A 20,642-nucleotide genomic window follows, 5' to 3' on the forward strand; every position below is an offset into this window, starting at 1 on the left:
CCCAGCTGCACCCTGGGCGTGTGGAAGAATTGATTTTTCCAGATTTTTAGCATCCTTGGGAAGAAACTGTCCCCAAGTCCTTGTTTCTATTCTGAACTAATTACCGTGAAATAATCTAATTGCATTTAGATGCAGAGAGAAAGTGAGAATAGTCTCCCTGATGGCTGTTTTTCTACTATTGCAAGCACCTATTTACAGAGAAGAGGTGGTCACTCAGGGCTGACTTAGAGCCATAGGCTGGGGACAGAGATGAGGATACCCAGCCAAGCAGCTCTTCATTGCAAGGGTGGGAAGGGGGGAGGGAAGCAGAGAAAGAGAGGAGCGGGAAAGGGAAGAGGAGGTGAGTTGGCTGTAAAAAGCACAGTGCGTCCTTCCTTCTAGCAATAAAACAATGAAACCACAGCTAAACGGCTTCATCCTTCTAAAGACAGCAATGTAGTCTAAGAGCAAAAGCCACAGACTTTACCTTCTAGTCCTGCTCACACAGGTTTCTTCATCCCTCCACATCTTGGTTTTCTCATGGATAGTTTTGTCCATTAATATCCAAGAGGTGTCTTGAGCATTAAGAGGCAGAGCATCTACAGAGGTTCCAGCCAGGCGGGTGGTCCCTGGTAGGCGCTGAGGATATGTGGGTTTCACTCTTCCAGGCAGCCAGATCACCCAGAGATTTGAGCCCCTTTCAGATTCAGCAGCCAGGGCCATCTGCACACGCAGGGACTTTAGGTAATCTGGGATGTAGTAGATAGAGGGAGCTTCCGAAGACTGAGGTTCAAGACGGCGAGAAGCATTCACTGAGCCTGTCCGCAGGGCTCTGTCCTGGGCCACGGGGACCGACAAAGCCAGATAAGCTAGCATCACTACCTTGAGTCTTCTGTGGTTTCATGGAAAGCCAGATGCGTAAGGAGCTGAAGGCAATCGTAGACAGATGATAAAAGCATGTTACTGGGGTTTGAACCTTATCCCTGTGGGAGTCCAAAGGAGAGAGCAATTCATTGCAGCCAGGAAGATGAGATAAAATTTCCCCAAGGCATTGAGCCTTGTAAATCAAGGAGGATACTGAAAGAGAAGCTAGGAATGGCTTTCTGAAAGATGGAACAGTCCAAACAAAGGCAAGGGATGCTAGATAGAAATGTTGGCTGTTTTTGGCACCTGTCTCAGAAGACTGTTTAAATACCCATTTGTGCTTTGGACTTAGCACGGGCCTCGGTCTCTCTGTTACTGAAGGCTCTCAGTGCAGAACTACAGAAACCACGGGGACTGCAGGAGGGTGCAGGCTGCCTCCCCATTTAGAGCAGAGGCTCCACTGGGCGGATGCCCAAGAAATCCCTTGCCTTCACATGAGGCCTTTCAAACCCATCAGTCATCCCCAGCATCCCCGCACTGTAGAAGATTATTAACTGCTTTTTTTTTCTTTTAATCCTGCAAACCCCAGATATGGAAACTGAGGCCTGCTGCAATTAAATTACTCGTTTACCTGGAAGGACAGCTAAGTCATGGAGCTGGGTCTAGAAACCAGGTTTTCTGATTCCAAGTCCTTTGTCCCTTCATTAGACCATGCTGCCTCTCAGAGCCCTCCTCCGATATCTTCCCCTGCTGCCGCACCCCTGCGGCCCTGAGCAAATAAGGGGGACTTTGCCATCCTCTCCAGGGATGTCCTCTGCCCCTCCCGCCCCCTTCCCTACCACGACCTCCTCTGATCTAACAGAGGTGGCAGCTCACATGCATCAAGAGCTAACCACGTGCCAGGCATATTCTGCTACATGTATTTCTCATTTAAGCTTTCAATGATCCTACCCATCCAACAGACATTTGTCAAGTACCAGCCATGTGCTGGGCTGCCCGGGGCCTCAGATGGTACAGAATCTGCCTGCAATGTAGGAGAGAGACTTGGGTTCAACCCCTGGATTGAGAAGATCCCCTGCAGGAGGGCATGGCAACCCACTCCTGTATTCTTGCCTGGAGAATCCCCATGAACAGAGGAGTCTGGTGGGCTACAGTCCATGGGGTCGCAAGAGTCGGACACGACTGAATGAGTGAGCACAGCACAGCCATGTGCTAGGTTCCATTCTGTTTTTATTTCCATCTCATAGATGAGAAACTAAGGCCTGAGGAGAACAAGTCAGTTTCCAAGGCCACGTCACTACTGAGTGTGAGAGCCAGAATTCGCCGCAGAGTCTGCCCTCTTCAGTGTGCTCTTCAATTCCCATAGCTGGAGTTGGGCTGGGGTGGGACTGGTGTGGTTTACCAATCTGAACTGCTGAGAGGATGCAGGGAGCTCCTTACTAAGAGAGAAATTACCTTTTCTTATGGAAAAAAATGGAGCATCCATGACTGCCCCCCCCCCGCCTCACCCTGGGATGTGCCTTGTGCCAGGATTGCCACGGGTATCCGTGGCACTGAGTGGAGCTATGGTGTGCACGCAGAATGCTCCAGGATTGGAGAGCAGAGGAGGCTCAAATGACATCAGGGACCTCGATACACATTGCTTATTGAGCCCTAGCCCCTTGTGTTATCTGATTTGCTGTCCTCCAGGCTTCATGGGGCTGTGGCATTAGCTTGTCACCAGTGTAACATTTCATTTCAGAGGAGGCCTTTCCTGCTAGTGTTTGGCAGACAGCTAGATTTATTGCACCTTTGAGCCTGGAGTTAGAGTTTGCTCATAGCCTCCAGAGGGGGAAGAGGGGGAAAAAATGCCAGTATCATTAATTGTGCTCTGGCCTGCGTTTCATCACATTGTCCTAAATTTTACCATTTAGGCCATCTGTAGAATTTTACAGCAAGACAGGCTCATTGAACTTGTGTGTGTCTCTTGTGTGTGTCTTAGTGTGTGAGTCTCTCTGTGTATATGAGCACATATATGACTCTGCCCACTAAGCAGGCAAAAAGGATATTTGAGAGGAGGTAGAATGGTGAGATAGCAAAGACTCAAAATGAGAATTTTAGAAGTAGCATTTTTCTTTACCTGAAAACTGAAAACTCCTCTTTGGAAACTTGTTTATACATCCTCACTTTTCTATAAAGCATTAAATTCATTAAATTGTTCTGTGCATATCCCTACTTGTGTCAATCTGGGGCTGCGTAGGAAGTTTCCCATGTAAATCTTTACATTAGTCTGTCTATTAAACCTGGGTGTTCTTTCTTTCATTGATTAAACAACATAATAATAATGTCTTATATTTTCAATACACTTGACAATCTATGAAGGACTTTCCTTAAATTTAATCCTTATAAGAACCCCAGGAGATGATTTTCTTTCCCTTTCTACAGATGGAAAAGTTGAAGATCAGAGTGGTTAGGTGACTTACCTCCAGATGCATAGCCAGTTAAGGCGAGAGCTGGGAGCCTGGCTCTCTCTGCAGATCTGCCCCACTGGGCACATAGGTGGACAGCAGAGCCGTCAAGTGTCAGGGAGCACCTGGACACAGGCTGTCGGGCGGTGGGCACAGGAGAGTAATGGCTAGGACCTGGGGCAGACGGCAGAGCAGAGGGCACTTTTGGCCATGGGCTACAGTGGAAATTCTCACAGAAGATGTCAAGGTTTGAAGTTGGCCTTGAAGGATGGGAGAATGATTTTTAAAATAGGGAAGGTAGTGGCCATTCCACATACAGACAGCGAAGCCTGGAGTCTGGATGGACAAGAGTGTTCAAGGAACAGGAGAAACCCACACAGATAGAGGCTCCAGGACAGGGAGAAGCCATGAGGAGTGTCAGGTACTGTACTTGATAAGCCTTCCAAATGCTGGAGTTTTCTAAGCCTCATGAAAAATATCACCAACAGAGTTTGAGCAGTACAGCAGGTCCATGTAATAATGAGATCTCCTCTTTTATTTTCCATTTGTGTCATTTCTACAGTTTCACATCTAACCAGAAAGGCAGTGTGTGTATAGTGGTTGGGGACGGCTTCTGGGCAGTCTGGATTCATTTCAGATCTGAAGTGACCCTGCCTCTTATGAAATGTGTGACCTCGGGCAAGTTGTTGGACCTCTTAGAGCCTTAGTCCCCTGATCTTGCAAGTGAGGATAATAGTAGTACCTACAGTGTAGGGCTTTGCAAGGATTAATTGATAATAGCTTCCCTTGTGGCTCAGATGAAAGAATCTGCCTATAATGCAGGAGACACGGGTTCGATCTCTGGGCTGGGAAGATCCCCTGGAGAAAGGAATGGCCACCCACTCCTATTCTCCTATTCTTGGCTGGGAAATCCCAAACAAAATTCCAAGACAAAGGAACCTGGTAGGCTACAATCTGTGGGGTCACAAAGAGTCAGACACAACTGAGCAACTAACACAGACACGTTTATCAAGCACTAAGCAGAGTGCTTGGTGTCGTTAATGACAGTGGCTGTTGTTATCGTCATCATCAACATGGTGCCTGGAACTCCGGGCTGTCCTAAACTTCCTAGCCAAAGGACTGAGCTAAACAGGGGTCCCTAGAATATCCAAGAACTGAGTGCCTGGTTCTATGCTCAGACAAGGCAGAGAGGCAAGAAAATGTAGTCTAATTCCAAAGAGCTAGAAAAGACTCCCACGGGCAGGAGACTGGGAAGCTGTGGGGAATCAAAGAGGGACACTGCACACTCTGTTCCATGAGAGTTTACAACATTCTTTCAAAACGCTTCTCATTGTAAAGAAATAGCATCCCTCATTACAAATCCAGGTGGCAGACTCAGTGTTAAGCTGTCCGCCCTCATTCTTCCCACTGAACTGACTGTTCCAGAGGGGAAAGGCCTATCCTAATAATATATACACAAATTAAAACTCCATTTAGAGGTACAGCGGGGACCACCTCCTAATTGACTTTGATCACTGAGAAAAAAAAAAAAAAAGCCAGTTACGTGGTTGGTTTGCCAAAGGAAACCAGGCAATGGGCTGGTGCCTCACGGAGCCGGGCGACAGGACATTTCTGTAGTAGCTTTGGAAGTGGAACCTAGCAACAGGCACATCCTCCCACTGGAGCTCCCAAGGTGGAACCAAGCCCCTGGTTGCTTCTGCCCACTTTGATGGTTCAGTGGCAGGGACAAGGCCTCACATGTGAGAGGCTGGTCCTTGGCTAAGTTGAGACACCTTTTATAGAAATGCTTTAGATAGCTTGGTGAATAGCCTTGGTGCTTACTTGCAAGCACCATAAAGAAGGGGAACCTAGAGAGCTCCAGAACAGCCTTCTGCCTCCTCCGGGGAAATGACAGGCACTTTCCCGGGTTTCCCAGGTCAGCTGTGTAGCTCTACTAGGGCAGGGCTGGCTTCACACCCCAGCAGGAGCAGCTGGATGGGCTTGTGACCCCGAGGGTGTCTCTGCTTCCTGGCTCCTTAGTGACACCTTGAGTTTGAAGAGGAGGTGGCGTGTCTTCCGCTTCATGGAGTCGCAGTGGCGTCGCTTCCTTGACTGCTCTGCCGGCCGTGATTTGCTCAGAAGCTGCATGTTGTTCTGATCAGGATGGCGGGGAGGCCTGCCCTGGGCTCTGACAGTGGTCTGCGAAGGACTCAGGGCATGCCGTGACCCAGAACCTGGGTTTGGATCTTGGTGCCGCCATGACAAGTGGTGCAGTGATGGAGGATTCTGGACCTTGGTTTTCTAGAGATGCAGGATCAGGTTAATAATATCTACTTGGTCACTCCGTTTTGAGGTCCTCGTAATCCATAAAGTGGAGATACAATCTTGCTTAAAAAGTGGTGGGATTAAACGGTGGAATGAATGTGCACCCTCCCCCACTGTGTCAGGCACGTGGTGCGATGTTTAATAAAGGAAGCTGTTACTGTCTCAGTAACAGTCCTAATTACGTCTGTCTCCTTCCTTTCCTCTGTTTCTCCTTCTCTCCTGTGGGCCAGATGCTGGGGGCTTGGTGGAGACAAGAACATGATCCCTGCATTGGAGGGAGAGCCTCCTGGTGAGCTGACATCACCTGCCCCAGGGGTCCATTCCCTCTACTTTAGGCTCAAAAAGATGACTCCTCTGGTCTAAGAGTGCAGCCCCTGTTGGAGGCACAAGCCCTGAGTGGGGCTTTCCTGCTCTCACAGCATTTTCTGCTGTGACTCAGTGCCAGTGTCAGTTAGCGGAAAGGACTCCCAATGATGAATTCAGAGACTTGGGCTCAGCGTTGTTCCAGCCTCTGCCCCAGTCAAGCCTAAGTCCCATCTCCCCAGTGAGTGGGGCTCACCCCCCCACAACAGCCACCAACCAGAACAAAACTCAAAGAGTTCTCCACTTCTTTGAGAAATCTCCTTACTTCACTTTCTCAGTGAAAACCTTAATATGCACTGCAAATGATGGTGATGATGATACCAACATAGACAGCTACCCTCTGGTAGTCAATATGAGCAAATGCCAAGCAGCATGATAAGCTCGTGAAATATATTCTTTCCTTTCATCTTCACAAGAGTTCTTTGGAGCTAGACATTATTATCACCATTTTATAGAGGAGGACCCCGAGACTCAATGGAGTTGAACAACAGGAATGAAGTCATATGACTGTAAACACAAGAACCAGAAATAGAACCCAGGGCTGCGTGGCTATGAAGGCTGTGCTCGTAACCACTGTGTTTCACGCCTTCCATTTTCTTGTGTCTGGAAGCAGCACAGCAGGGCAGGAAGAGGTTGGATTACTGGGCTGAGGTCCGTCCAAGGGGTGGTGGAGGTGGCCAACCCCTAGACTAGTCATGCACGGAAGAGGTCTTAGTAGAGCCTGTTGGGTGAAAGGTGCCCTGAGAAGACAGCTTTCTAACTCCATTACTGCAATAATAGCTGTTTATTCCATTCTGTACAAATTAAATTTCAGCCCCGGTTCCCCTACAGCTTGCTGTGTCACCAGTTTTCAGTGCCCTCCAGTTAAATTGACCTTTCATCTCTGTGCTGACAGTGGGTGTGCCCACCTCCCCCTTCTCTAGCACCCATCCCCTCCTCAACTTGTTTTACAGAAATATCGAGCGGCTGCCAGCAAATCCTTGCTGAAAGGCCTCCTTTCCCCACAGCATTGCGTGGTGCAGAAAAATGATTAAGTGTGCCAGAGTCCATTCTCCAGAAAACACTTAATTTGGGGTTGAGAGACAGTAACCCTGATTGTTGCAGTCAGGTTTATCCAGAGAAGGGAAGAAAGGCAATATATTTACTTGATTTAAAATTAGCGCCACGTAGTCACCAGTAGGATCCTGTCAGGCTGCTTTATACTGATTCCGCTTTTAAAAACTGTTTTATCCATTGGGCAAATATCTCTAGCTCCTTTGCTCAAAAGCTGGCAGCTGATGGGAACAGGGTAGTGAAACAGCCCTCAACTCAAAGGAATTTTGAGTTGGCATTTTTGCACTTGGCATGGGAGGGAAATTAGGGGCCATGTATGGAGAGGAGGAAAGGTGATGGGCAGAGTTGGCTTAAACAGGTCTTTCAAGGGATCTCGAATTTAGGAAAATCAGAGCGAAATAACAGCGATGATGACAGCTGCCATTTGCCTTGTTCCTACTGTGTGCCAGGCACAGTTCTAAACAAATTACGTGTGTTACTCCATGTAATGCTTTAATGTAATATTGCTATCTCTTTTACAGATAGAGAAACTGAAACTCAGAAAGGCAAAGTCATTTATCCAGAATCAGGACCCTAGTAAATGATATAGCTTGGAAGGCTCCGGATAGACCCCCACTTGAGGACTGATTCTGCCAAAGTCACTTACTTGATTTTGCATGGTTTTGACTGTGGAGGTCAGCCATGCCTATGGCAGTCAGGGTGTAAACGTGGAAAGTATTTAGGAGGTGTCTTTGGGCAGATCATGTAGCCTTGATGAGCCTCCCCTTTCTTCATTTGTGAAATGGGAATTCAGTTCAGTTCAGTTCAGTCGCTCAGTCGTGTCCGACTCTTTGCGACCCCATGAATCGCAGCACGCCAGGCCTCCCTGTCCATTACCAACTCCTGGAGTTCACTCAGACTCACGTCCATCGAGTTGGTGATGCCATCCAGCCATCTCATCCTCTCTCGTCCTCTTCTCCTCCTGCCCCCAATCCCTCCCAGCATCACAGTCTTTTCCAATGAGTCAACTCTTCATGTGAGGTGGCCAAAGTACTGGAGCTTCAGCCTTAGCATCATTCCTTCCAAAGATATCCCAGGGCTGATCTCCCTCAGAATGGACTGGTTGGATCTCCTTGCAGTCCAAGGGACTCTCAAGAGTCTTCTCCAACACCACAGTTCAAAAGCATCAATTCTTCAGTGCTCAGCCTTCTTCACAGTCCAACTCTCACATCCACACATGACCACAGGAAAAACCATTGCCTTGACTAGATGGACCTTTGTTGGCAAAGTAATGTCTCTGCTTTTAAATATGCTATCTAGGTTGGTCATAACTTTTCTTCCAAGGAGTAAGTGTCTTTTAATTTCATGGCTGCAGTCACCATCTGCAGTGATTTTGGAGCCCCCCAAAATAAAGTCTGACACTGTTTCCACTGTTTCCCCATCTATTTCCCGTGAAGTGATGGGACCAGATGCCATGATCTTCGTTTTCTGAATGTTGAGCTTTAAGCCAACTTTTTCACTCTCTTCTTTCACTTTCAACAAGAGGCTTTTCAGTTCCTCTTCACTTTCTGCCATAAGGGTGGTGTCATCTGCATATCTGAGGTTATTGATATTTCTCTCAGCAATCTTGATTCCAGCTTGTGTTTCTTCCAGCCCAGCGTTTCTCATGATGTACTCTGCATAGAAGTTAAATAAGCAGGGTGACAATATACAGCCTTGACATACTCCTTTTCCTATTTGGAACCAGTCTGTTGTTCCATGTCTAGTTCTAACTGTTGCTTCCGGACCTGCATACAGATTTCTCAAGAGGCAGGTTAGGTGGTCTGGTATTCCCATCTCTCTCAGAATTTTCCACAGTTTATTGTGATCCACACAGTCAAAGGCTCTGGCATAGTCAATAAAGCAGAAGTAGATGTTTTTCTGGAACTCTCTTGCTTTTTCCATGATCCAGCGGATGTTGGCAATTTGATCTCTGCTTCCTCTGCCTTTTCTAAAACCAGCTTGAACATCAGGGAGTTCACAGTTCACATATTGCTGAAGCCTGGCTTGGAGAATTTTGAGCATTACTTTACTAGCATGTGAGATGAGTGCAATTGTGCGGTAGTTTGAGCATTCTTTGGCATTGCCTTCCTTTGGGATTGGAATGAAAACTGACCTTTTCCAGTCCTGTGGCCACTGCTGAGTTTTTCAAATTTGCTGGCATATTGAGTGCAACACTTTCATAGCATCATCTTTCAGGATTTGAAATAGCTCAACTGGAATTCCATCACCTCCACTAGCTTTGTTCGTAGTGATGCTTCCTAAGGCCCACTTGACTTCACATTCCAAGATGTCTGGCTCTAGATAAGTGATCACATCATCATGATTATCTAGGTTGTGAAGATCTTTTTTTGTACAGTTCTTCCATGTATTTTTGCCACCTCTTTTTAATATCCTCTGCTTCTATTAGGTCCAGACCATTTCTGTCCTTTAGCGAGCCCATCTTTGCATGAAATGTTCCCTTGGTATCTCTAATTTTCTTGAAGTAATAGTCTTTCCCATTCTGTTGTTTTCTTCTATTTCTTTGCATTGATGGCTGAAGAAGTCTTTCTTATCTCTTCTTGCTATTCTTTGGAACTCTGCATTCAGATGCTTATATATTTCCTTTTCTCCTTTGCTTTTCGCCTCTCTTCTTTTCACAGCTATTTGTAAGGCCTCCCCAGACAGCCATTTTGCTTTTTTGCATTTCTTTTCCATGGGGATGGTCTTGATCCCTGTCTCCTGCACAATGTCACAAACCTCATTGCATAGTTCATCAGGCACTCTGTCTATCAGATCTAGACCCTTAAATCTATTTCTCACTTCCACTGTATAATTATAAGGGATTTGATTTAGGTCATACCTGAATGGTCTAGCGGTTTTCCCTACTTTCTTCAATTTGAGTCTGAATTTGGTAATAAGGAGTTCATGATCTGAGGCACAGTCAGCTCCTGGTCTTGTTTTTGGTGACTGTATAGAGCTTCTCCATCTTTGGCTGCAAAGAATATAATCAATCTGATTTTGGTGTTGACCATCTGGTGATGTCCATGTATAGAGTCTTCTCTTGTGTTGTTGGAAGAGGGTGTTTGCGATGACCAGTGCATTTTCTTGGCAAAACTCTATTAGTCTTTGCCCTGCTTCATTCCGTATTCCAAGGCCAAATTTTCCTGTTACTCCAGGTGTTTCTTGATTTCCTACTTTTGCATTCCAGTCCCCTGTAATGAAAAGGACATCTTTTTGGGTGTTAGTTCTAAAAGATCTTGTAGGTCTTCATAAAACCGTTCAACTTCAGCTTCTTCAGCATTACTGGTTGGGGCATAGACTTGGATTACTGTGATATTGAATGGTTTGCCTTGGAGACGAACAGATCATTGTGTCGTTTTTGAGACTGCATCCAAGTACTGCATTTCAGACTCTCTTGTTGACCATGATGGCATGTTGACCAGAAATGGGAATACTGATCATTTTCTCAAGGTTTGTGTAAGGACTGAATGAAATAGCATATGGAATTCCCCTTGCCTAAATGTCTGACTTATGGCATAGACTCGAAACCAGAATTTTCCTGCTCTGCTCTGTCATCGTTTTTGTATCTCTTGCTTTTCCCGAGACTGGGTTGTGGAACTTCCTTTTTAAGGTAAACAGCACGGAAATGAGTTTGGAAATCAGTGCAGAAAATTCGTCACTCATCCTACACTGTGATTCAAAGCCTGATGTCATTTTTACATATGTCTTTCCAGATGTTTTTATATAAACATACATTGCATGCAAAAACATGCAATTCTATATCCTACCTTTCTTCCCCCTTAAAATTACATGATAAGCATTTGCCCTCATTGCTCATTGTCAGTTCAGTTCAGTCTTTCACTCATGTCTGACTCTTTGGAGTCCCATGGACTGTAGCACGCCAGGCTTCCCTGTCCATCACCAACTCCCGGAACCTACTCAAACTCATGTCCATTGCATCAGTGATGTCATCCAACTATCTCATCCTCTGTTGTCCCCTTCTCCTCCTGCCTTCGATCTTTCCCAGTATCAGGGTCTTTTCCAATGAATATTCTTCGCATCAAGTGGCCAAAGTATTGGAGTTTCAGCTTCAGCATCAGTTCTTCCAATGAATATTCAGGACTGATTTCCTTTAGGATGGACTGGTTGGATCTCCTTGCAGTCCAAGGGACTCTCAAGTGTCTTCTCCAACAGCACATTTCAAAAGCATCAATTCTTCGGCACTCAGCTTTCTTTACAATCCAACTCTCACATCCGTACATGACTACTGGAAAAACCATAGCTGTGACTAGACGGTTCTTTGTTGGTAAACTAATGCCTCTGCTTTTTAATATGCTATCTAGGTTGGTCAAACTTTTCTTCCAAGGAGTAAGCGTCTTAATTTCATGGCTGCAGTCACCATCTGCAGTGATTTTAGAGCCCCCGCAAAATAAAGTCTGTCACTGTTTCCACTGTTTCTCCATCTATTTGCCATGACCAGATGCCATCATCTTAGTTTTCTGAAAGGTGAGTTTTAAGCCAGCTTTTTTCACTCTCTTCCTTCACTTTCATCAAGAGGCTCTTAGTTCTTTGCTTTCTGCCATAAAGGTGGTATCATCTGTGTATCTGAGGTTATTGATATTTCTCCCGGCAATCTTGATTCCAGCCTGTACTTCATCCAGCCCAGCATTTCTCATGATGTACTCTGCATATAAGTTAAATAAGCAGGGTGACAATATACAGCCTTGACGTACTCCTTTTTCCTATTGGAACCAGTCTGTTGTTCCATGTCCAGTTCTAACTGTTGCTTCTTGACCTGCATACAGATTTCTCAGGAGGCAGGTCAGGTGGTCTGGTATTCCCATCTCTTGGACAATTTTCCAGTTTGTTGTGATCCAGTCAAAGGCTTTGGCATAGTCAATAAAGCAGAAGTAGATGTTTTTCTGGAACTCTCTTGCTTTTTCAACGATTCAGCGGATGTTGGCAATTTGATCTCTGGTTCCTCTGCCTTTTCAAAATCCTTGAACATCTGGAAGTTCACAGTTCATGTTCATGAGGCCTGGCTTGTTAGGCATTGTTAGCCTTACTTTGCTAGTGTGTGAGATGAGTGCAATATTGTGGTAGTTTGAGCATTCTTTGTCATTGCCTTTCTTTGGGATTGAAATGAAAACTGACTTTTTCTAGTCCTGTGGCCACTGCCGAGTTTTCCAGATTTGCTTGCACATTGAAGGCAGCACTTTCACAGCATCATCTTTTAGGAGTATCAGTTATTTTTCATAATGATTAGCTTACATTCCATCCAGTACCTGTATCATAATTTAGCTCAGTCATCCTCCTGTTTTAAGACATCTGCGTTGCTTCTGATTTTCTTAATAACACACTGCAGTATACATCTCTGTGTACATGCCTTCTGAGCTTGAAACCTTTGAATAATGTGGCTTTGGTGCAAAACCAGGAGTAGAACTTGGGGAATGAAATACTGTCAGTTCGTGATTGTTACTGTTGTGCCTTTTTGCTTTGCGCTTTCCACCTTATAGGACCATAAATAAGAGAACTCCAATGAGTTTTATTTTACGGAAATGATGCTATTTAAAAACAAACAACAAGCAACTGGGCACTAACATAAAGCAGAAAACTAGGTAGCCATGTACCTTGGTTGGGTCCCGCTGCCCTTTTTTTTTTTTTTTTTTTAACTTTATTTTACTTTACAATACTGTATTGGTCCCGCTGCCTTTTGAAGCCAAAAAAAAAAAAAAAAAAAATGCCACTGGATCCAACAGCTTCTTGATTAGAGCTTCATCTCTAATCACTACCTGGAGCTGCTGATTCACAAAGGCAAGTGGCTCTGTGCTTTCGGTTTGGGGAAGGGAGCGTCATGTGGCAGCAGAACCTCTCCTGTGCTCACAGGGGTGACTCCTGCAAAACGGCTGCGTTAATCGCCTCCTGCTGGCTGGGTGCCGGGGGTGGGGGGGCTGTCAACATCCGAGCCTCTACTGAGCGTTTTTCTTAAAAATGTCAAGATGGAGCTTGCACTTTCCCAGCCTTCTCTCATGTCTTGCTGGGCAGGAAAAGGCAACTGGAAAATGTCAGCCCTGGGATCAGAGGGACCAGAACTGAGGGAATAAGAAAATTCCCCCACCCTAGCTCCTGGCTTTTAGAAATCATTAACATTTCAACGTGGGTGATCCTGTGAACTTATTACCTTTCCACAGCCTTTCTCTGAACTCTTTAACATCTTTTCACCTTTTTATTTAATTACAAACTAGTGTAAAGGGAACACCAGTATCACGTTTCTTATTTAGATCACTTTCCATGTACTTGGGAGAGTTTTGTACACACAGTTATATACATACCGCAGGGTATAATTTAGATAATCCTGTGATGTACATTGATGATTACCATTAATTCCTCTGGAAAAGGGGATTACGATGATTATAATCTGTCCTGTTGCAATGGCCTGGTCTTAAAGCAGACTGAAGAGGACCGTGTGTACTTCTGAGCCTTTTGGGATACTTGGTGGTTACTTCCAAGCACTCTGGATAGCACGCACTGACTGCTGTCCACAGCTGTAAGTGAGGGCTGCTGTGGGGTAAGAAATATTATCACCATGGGGACCCCCACAGATTCATTGCAGCCTTTATTTGCTGGTAACTTTGTATTACCCGTTCTAATCTTCTATTTAAAGTAAACTATATAAAAGAGGAATCTTGGCTGGGGAACACAGACTCCTGAGCTTGAAATTTCACCTCAAACTTTTACCAGCTCTGTGGTGTTAGCTAACTTACTCCGAAGTATCTCAAAACTATAGCCCCATAGCTCAGTTTCTTTTCAGTTCTGATCTCTGCTGGTCCCAGCCTACCGTGGCTTGAAGCAGGGCTTGGGTTCCTGGCCAGAGACTGAGGTCACGTCACGTTAGGGAGAGCACCAAATCCTAGCCACTAGGCCCGTGGTGACAAGGCCCTGGCCCTTCAGCTTTGCAGAAAAAGAACTCCCGCAAAGATGGAAAGTAGTAAAACAAGTATTCGCTAGGGGGAAAGAGAGTACAGTCTGTGCGGATAGACATGCTGAGAGAGGCGCGCCCTGGCGGTGGCTTGAATCGCTTTTATGGGGCATGTCTTCCTGGCTTCCTTTGGCCTGTCATTTTGCTCTGCCTGGCTCTGAGTCTGTATTTGATGTGTCTCAGGGTCCTCCCCTCTGTGCGTGTTCATCCCTTAACCCAGGTGGACTCTGGCAAAGAGACTTACGGGGAGTTGACATCACTTACTATGGGGTAGCACCCCCTCTCTTTTGACCTTCAGGGAGCCCTTCTGCGCATGTGTAGTTGGGACGGTCTCCTTGACTTTGAGAATGAGGAATACGTGGTCTTTTATCTCTTCTCCTGGCAGGGCCCAGCCTCCTCCATCATCCTGCCTTTGCGGAGTTTCTGCTATTAGGAAGTTTCTGTCCACAGGAGAGAAGCTGAGCAGCCTGGGGCCCATCCGTCTCCTGACTCAGTTCCATTATACCTATGCGCCAGTGGTTTTTCAACCCATCTTTCCATGAGGATTACATTGATTACTATAAATTGAGAGTTTGGCATGTAGCATGCAGTCCAGGTGGGTTTCCCAGGTGGCGCTAGTGTGAAGGACCTGCCTGCCAGTGCAGGAGACATAAGAGACCTGGGCTTGATCCCTGGGTCGGGAGGATCCCCTGGAGGAGGAAATGGCAATCGGCTCCTCCAGCATTCTTGTCTGGAGAATCCCCACGGTCAGAGGAGCCTGGCGGGCTACAGTCCATAGGATTGCAAAAAGTCGGACATGACTGAAGTGACTTAGCGTACATGCATGTAGGCACTCCAATTTATACCAGGCTTTGAGTTACTGTTGTTATTATGATCAAGGACAAAGAAACATGGTTGCTTGAACTTGTGTTTCCTTCGGACAGTCTCTGAGCAAGTAAGCTTTGTGTGCTTTGGCAAGAGGAGAACAAAGCAAACCATTTTCCTTCCTTCTGTCTTTCCATTGGCTGTAAAACTGACCACCCATCAAACAGTACAGTAGAAGAACTGAGGGGCCCCTAGCATGGTGTATTTAAGACTGGATCGAGGTTAAAGGCCCCTTTCATTCTGGCGCTAAGATGACATTACTGGTGGAACTTGGCATCTGACTCTGTATCCTTCTCCTCTGTCTATATCTTACCTTCCAGCCCGCCATTTCTCAGCCCAGTTTTGGTGGCCCCATACTCACTTGCCTACCACCAGCCTCCAGAATTATTCCTGGAGGACTGTGTCTCCTGAGAGTCCAGTTACAGCTGGATCCAGACCTGGCTGCCCCTGCTGGTTTCCAGGAGCACTTCTGCAGATTGACTGAGAGACCTGCCAGCCTCACAGCTGTGGGGGCCTCTATTTATGATCACCGGGTGGGGCGTGGGGGGCCAGGCTGAGGAGCAGGGGTGCCGACAGCCTCCCCCGTCCAGTGGTGGGCTGCTGTGCCCTAATTAACTGCCCTGGAACACCAGATCTTGTTAGCATTTTCATCTGGAATACTTTTTCCGCTGGCTTTTCTTCCCTCTCCGCCTACTTTTTTTTTTTTTTTAAGCAAGAACTTGCTTTTGCATCTTATTAAAATAAGAGGTAGCTTTGACAATAAAAATGTTTCTCTTAACAAAGCTGTGAGAGTCTATTCATCGTGGGATTAGTTAATTCTCCTGACCTTTTAACAAGACGGCTGTTTTTGCACACTTAGATGAGATCATTGATTCTAACAGGGAACGAAGCCCTGCTCATTTAACTGCATATATCTGAGTTGTCCGCAGTTCAGGAAATTTCTCCATTACCTTTGGAGTTGCCAATAAACAGACTGAAACAGCAAGAAGGTAAGCAGAAATGTGAGCTAATTCAGCCCCGGAAGTAGCAGCATAGTCACTTCTAACAGGCAGGTGAATTTTATTACTATTGGAAACTACACAGGGACAGTAAGGAGCAGTCTGAAGCACTTCGTTGAGTGCTTGGTACCTAAAAAGTGCTCATAAATGTGAGCTACTGTTTTATCAGTATCATCAACACTGTGGATATAATGGTTACAAAATACAGCAATCACACATGGGTAGAGTTTATAATATGCTTTGCCATATATTATCACCCGAAGTGAAATTGTTAGTCATTCAGTCGTGTCTGATTCTTTTCGACCCCATGGACTGTAGCCTGCCAGGCTCCTCCATCCTTGGGATTTTTCAGGCAAAAATACTTGAGTGGGTTGCCATTTCCTTTTCTAGGAGATCTTCCCGACCCAGGGACCAAACCCTGATCTCCTGCTTTGCAGGCAGATTCTTTACCATCTGAGCCACCCAGAAGCCCATATTACCACATAAAAAGAAAAAAGTGAAAGTGAAGTCGTTTCTGACTCTTTGCGACCACATGGACTGTAGCCTGCCAGGCTCCTTCATCCATGGGATTTTCCAGGCAAGAGTACTGGAGTGGGTTGTCATTTCCTTCTCCAGATCTTCTCAACCCAGGGATCGAACCCGGGTCTCCCGCATTGCAGGCAGACACTTTACCACCTGAGCCATCAAGGAAGTCCTATATTACCATATATGATGTAATAATTCTTTGAAATATCTTTATCCTCACTTCTCAGACGAGAATGCTGTAGCTGGGAAGTGGCAGTTAGGATTCAAAGCCAGTTTTCTTGCCGTCAGTCCAGCACACTTTCCCCTGCATCATAGTAACCAAAGAGAAAGCAGAGAGTCAGAACGCATCTCTGGTACCAGTGTACACGGTCCTGGTTAAGCCAAACTTGTGTGCATCCTCGGTGGGTTCTGTTTGTACCAGGAGTCGGAAGGTTGTGCTGCGCTCCGCTCTTCCCTACAGGTTTTTGCATCTTGAAGACAGTCACACAACTGCTCAAGACCACCATCAGTGACCATTCCACAAACTGGGGCTAAATAACACAACTTTCTGTCCACTTCACAGGATCCTCTGTTGCTGCCTTAAAAAGACATGTGAAAGGCTTAGAGTCAGCTTGCTGTGTAAAGGGGGGTGTCTTTATAATGCCCACCCCCCTTGTTCGATAAAGAAGCTAGTGAGAGGCAGAATGGCAGAGTGGGGAGAGCCTGTCTTTTCTAGCCGGAGAGGGAGATGGTTTGTGACTTCAGGATTCAGAGTTTGGGATTCTAGGCTAGACTCTGCCACTTGTTAGCCATTTAACCTCCCATGTAAATTGAAGTCTTTGTGTCTTAGTGTCTTTTCATCAGCAAAAATGGGATTATCACCTTCTAGGACTGTTGTGAGAATTAAAGGAAATACTCTATTTACTGCTTTTAGCACAATGCCTGGCACATGGAAAAAACTCAAGAAAGCATAGTTTTGTAATTATCATAATTTTAACTAACCTTCTGAGTTAATTAAGTATGCACATCTGTAAATTAGGTCTGGTAGAGTTGGGTGAGGATTAGAGGTAATGTATGCAAATTACCCAGGACATTGCCTAGCAAGCCGTTGGTCGTCTGTAAAAACAATTACAGTGGGCCTTCATATTTCTTGTCAATTGGTTCTTTGCTGTCTTCCTCTGGCCCTCTTACTGGGTCAGCCACCACCACCTTTGGGCCTTCCAGTCCTTCTGAATGTTCTTTGTTGCTTGTCCATCTCCTCTGCCTCTGAACTCTTGCAAACAGGGAGTATCTGATTTGGTTCTGGCTCTCAGTGTCAGCCACGGGTCCTGACTTTTAGAAAATGCTCATCAACTGAGCAAAGGAGTGACACTGTGCACAAGATGCTGTGGAGTCAGGGACTGGAGTAGTACTTAGCTCTGTATGTGGGGGATCAGAGGAGGCCTCCCAGAAGGGGTAAGTATGGACCGTTGATAAGGCTCAAGTTTTAGATCCAGAATGGGATTTAAGCTGACATTTCTGGAGACGGAAATGGCAACCTACTCCAATATTCTGGCCTGGAAAATTGCATAGATGGAGAAGCCTATAGGCTACAGTCTATGGGGTGCAGTCTATGGGGTCGCAAAGAGTCGGACACGACTGAGTGCCTTCACTTTGTACTAGCTCACAAACCTTTTCGGAAATATGCTGCCTGCTGCTGCTGCTGCTGCTGCTAAGTCGCTTCAGTCATATCCGACTCTGTGCAACCCCATAGACGGCAGCCCACCAGGCTTCCCCATCCCTGGGATTCTCCAGGCAGGAACACTGGAGTGGGCTGCCATTTCCTTCTCCAATGCATGAAAGCGGAAAGTGGAAAGTGAAAGTGAAGTCGCTCAGTCGTGTCCGACTCTTCGCGACCCCATGGACTGCAGCCTCCCAGGCTCCTCCATCCATGGGATTTTCCAGGCAAGAGTACTGAACTGGGTTGCCATTGCCTTCTCTGACATGCTGCCTAGAGCATTGTATATCTCAAGGCACAGTATCCTTTCTTTAGTGTCTACTGATCTCTTCTAGTTTGCTCCAGAAGATTATTTAGCAGTTGCTACATTGCAAAGATATTTTTAAAACAGAAATGCATGCACATGAATCAAAATCACAGAATTCCCCAAAATCACAAAAATGCAGACAATCAAAATGTACAACAGATATGTGATGAAATGTGAAATGTAAATCAGTCCCCTTCCCCAGGCCCTTAGCATCACTTCCTTTAGAGGGTGTGCCCACTGTTACCAGTGTCTTTCATATCCTTTCAGACTCTATACATAGAATCGTTTTCTTAACCCAAAGGTGGAATATCAAAGGCTTTCGGGCTGCAGTATCTGTGGCGTACAGGCTTAGTTGCTCCAAAGCATGTGGAATCTTCCCAGACCAGGATCAAACCTGTGTCTCCTGCGTTGGTAGGTAGAGTCACATCTATGTACCACCAGGGATGTCCCTCCATTTGTATTTTTTTCCTGAGCATGTGCGAAATCGCTTCAGTTGTGTCCAGCTCTGTGCATCCCTATGGCCTGTAGCCTGCCAGGCTCCTCTGTCCATGAGATTCTCCAGGCAGGAATACTGGAGGTGTATTATTGTTCTGCATGTTACCTTTTTCCTTCCCAAAAATTGTATAAAAAAGTTTTCTCATTTTTTTTTTATGGTTGCACAGTATATTGTATGGGCTTCCCCAGTAGCTGAGCAGGTAAAGAATCCTCCCGCAGTGCAGCAGACACAGGAGATGGAGGTTTGATCCCTGGGGGGGGGGGGGGGGGGAGGGCAGTAAGATCCCCTGGAGTAGGAAATGGCAACCACTCCGGTATTCTTGCCTGGGAAATCCCATGGACAGGGCAGCCTGGCGGGCTATAGTCCATGGGGCCGCAAAGAGTCACACACAACTAAGCACACACACAGTATACTGGATAAATATAACTTATCTGGCTCCTTATTTTTGGACTGGTTTCCAATATTTTTAGCTTCCCTGGTGGCTCAGCTGGTAAAGAATCTGCCTGTAATGCAGGAGACCTGGATTTGATCCTTGGGTCGGGAAGATCCCCTGGAGAAGGGAACAGCTACCCACTCCAGTGTTCTGGCCTGGAGAATTCCATGGACTGTATCATCAGTGGGGGTTGCAAGGAGTTGGACATGACTGAGTGACTTTCACTTTCCAATGTTTTGCTATTACAAGCAATGCTGTAGTGAATAACCTTGTTCAGTTCAGTTCAGTCGCTCAGTCGTGTCCAACTCTCTGCAACCCCATGAATCACAGCACACCAGGCCTCCCTGTCCATCACCAACTCTCAGAGTTCACTCAGACTCATGTCCATCGAGCCAGCGATGCCATCCAGGCATCTCATCCTCTGTCGTCCCCTTCTCCTCCTGCCCCCAATCCCTCCCAGCATCAGAGTCTTTTCCAATGAGTCAACTCTTCGCATGAGGTGGCCAAAGTACTGGAGTTTCAGCTTTAGCATCATTCCTTCCAAAGAAATCCCAGGGTTGATCTCCTTCAGAATGGACTGGTTGGATCTCCTTGCAGTCCAAGGGACTCTCAAGAGTCTTCTCCAACACCACAGTTCAAAAGCATCAATTCTTCGGTGCTCAGCCTTCTTCACAGTCCAACTCTCACATCCATACATGACCACAGGAAAAACCATAGCCTTGACTAGATGGACCTTAGTCAGCAAAGTAATGTCTCTGCTTTTGAATATGCTATCTAGGTTGGTGATAACTTTTCTTCCAAGGAGTAAGCGTCTTTTAATTTCATGGCTGCAGTCACCATCTGCAGTGATTTTGGAGCCTAAAAAAATGAAGTCTGACACTGTTTCCACTGTTTCCCATCTATTTCCCATGGAGTGACAGGACCGGATGTCCTGACAAGCCTAATTTTGTGTGCATGTGAGCATATCTGGGGGAGAATTGGAATCTCTGAGTTCCAGGGTAAAGGGTATGGATATTTTATTTTATAGCTTTTGTCGAACTGCCCTCTCTGTAAGGTTTGTACCAGCTTATGCTCACACCAAACCAGCTGAGTATGAGAGTGCTTATTTTCTGTTCTCTTCCAATACTGTATATTTTCAGCCTTCTAAAAATCTTTGCCAAACCATATGTGAAAAACAATATTTCAAGGTTTAACTTCCATTTCTTCTACCTTGAGTAATGTGTAGAATCTTTTCATACAGCTGAGAGCCAGGTGCATTTCTTACTCTGCCAACCGTCTGTACATCTCCTGTGCCTATTCTCCTACTGGGTGGTTGGACTTTGCTTATTATTTGT

At 45.9% G+C, this 20,642-nt stretch overlaps 1 protein-coding gene across 10 annotated transcripts in view; it reads left to right on the forward strand.

The window, feature by feature from the left end:
* Nucleotides 1-20,642, forward strand: part of TENM4 (teneurin transmembrane protein 4) — an 849,352-nt gene that overhangs the window by 611,412 nt on the left and 217,298 nt on the right. The window lies entirely within an intron of this gene.

The sequence above is a fragment of the Ovis aries genome, chromosome 21 (assembly GCF_016772045.2).
Source record: "Ovis aries strain OAR_USU_Benz2616 breed Rambouillet chromosome 21, ARS-UI_Ramb_v3.0, whole genome shotgun sequence".
Lineage (NCBI taxonomy): Eukaryota > Metazoa > Chordata > Mammalia > Artiodactyla > Bovidae > Ovis > Ovis aries.